The 595-nt window shown below is 40.2% G+C and overlaps 1 non-coding gene across 1 annotated transcript; it reads right to left on the bottom strand.

The window, feature by feature from the left end:
- Positions 1-236: 236 nt before the first annotated feature.
- On the bottom strand, positions 237-309 carry TRNAS-ACU (transfer RNA serine (anticodon ACU)). Its single transcript has one exon. It is a non-coding gene; the product is annotated as a tRNA-Ser (tRNA).
- Between the last annotated feature and the right edge of the window lie 286 nt (positions 310-595).

The following is a 595-nucleotide window of genomic DNA, read 5'->3' on the forward strand; positions in this document are numbered from 1 at the left end:
GATGCCTGGTTTAGCACCTTCACCTCACCTCAAGACTCTTTTAACCTGGGAGCACAAGTGATGCTATCCTCAAAGTCAGAGACATTTAATTCCAATGATATTTACTTGCAAACAACCAATATAACCATCCTGCCTTTCATCATGGCTATCCTTCACTGCCAGCCCAAATTCAGACCTCTCCAGCCACTTGTTTTCTCCCATACTTTCTTTTTAAAATTTTATTATTAACTTTTTAATGGAAGTACTGGGGATTGAACCCAGGACTTCATGCATAGTAAGTATGTGCTCTACCACTGAGCTATGCCCTCCTTCCCCATACTTGCTTCTTAGTACTGCTCATTTTGCCTGGAATAAACTACCTTTAACATCTGCATCTGGGTAACTCCTCATCCTACTAGACTCTGTTCAGAGCTTTCTCTTCTCTGCCAGGGCTAAGACTGTCCTTCCATTGTCCCCACCATAAAGGTAAATAAATAAAAGATAATAGGGATTGCAAATTGGCAGCTTACAGTCTGATTCTGGCTAGAAGCTATATTTTATTTGCCCTTCAGAGATTTTTTTTTTTCCCAAAAGAATTCAAAGCAGGATCTCAAAG

Source organism: Camelus bactrianus, chromosome 7, assembly GCF_048773025.1.
Source record: "Camelus bactrianus isolate YW-2024 breed Bactrian camel chromosome 7, ASM4877302v1, whole genome shotgun sequence".
Lineage (NCBI taxonomy): Eukaryota > Metazoa > Chordata > Mammalia > Artiodactyla > Camelidae > Camelus > Camelus bactrianus.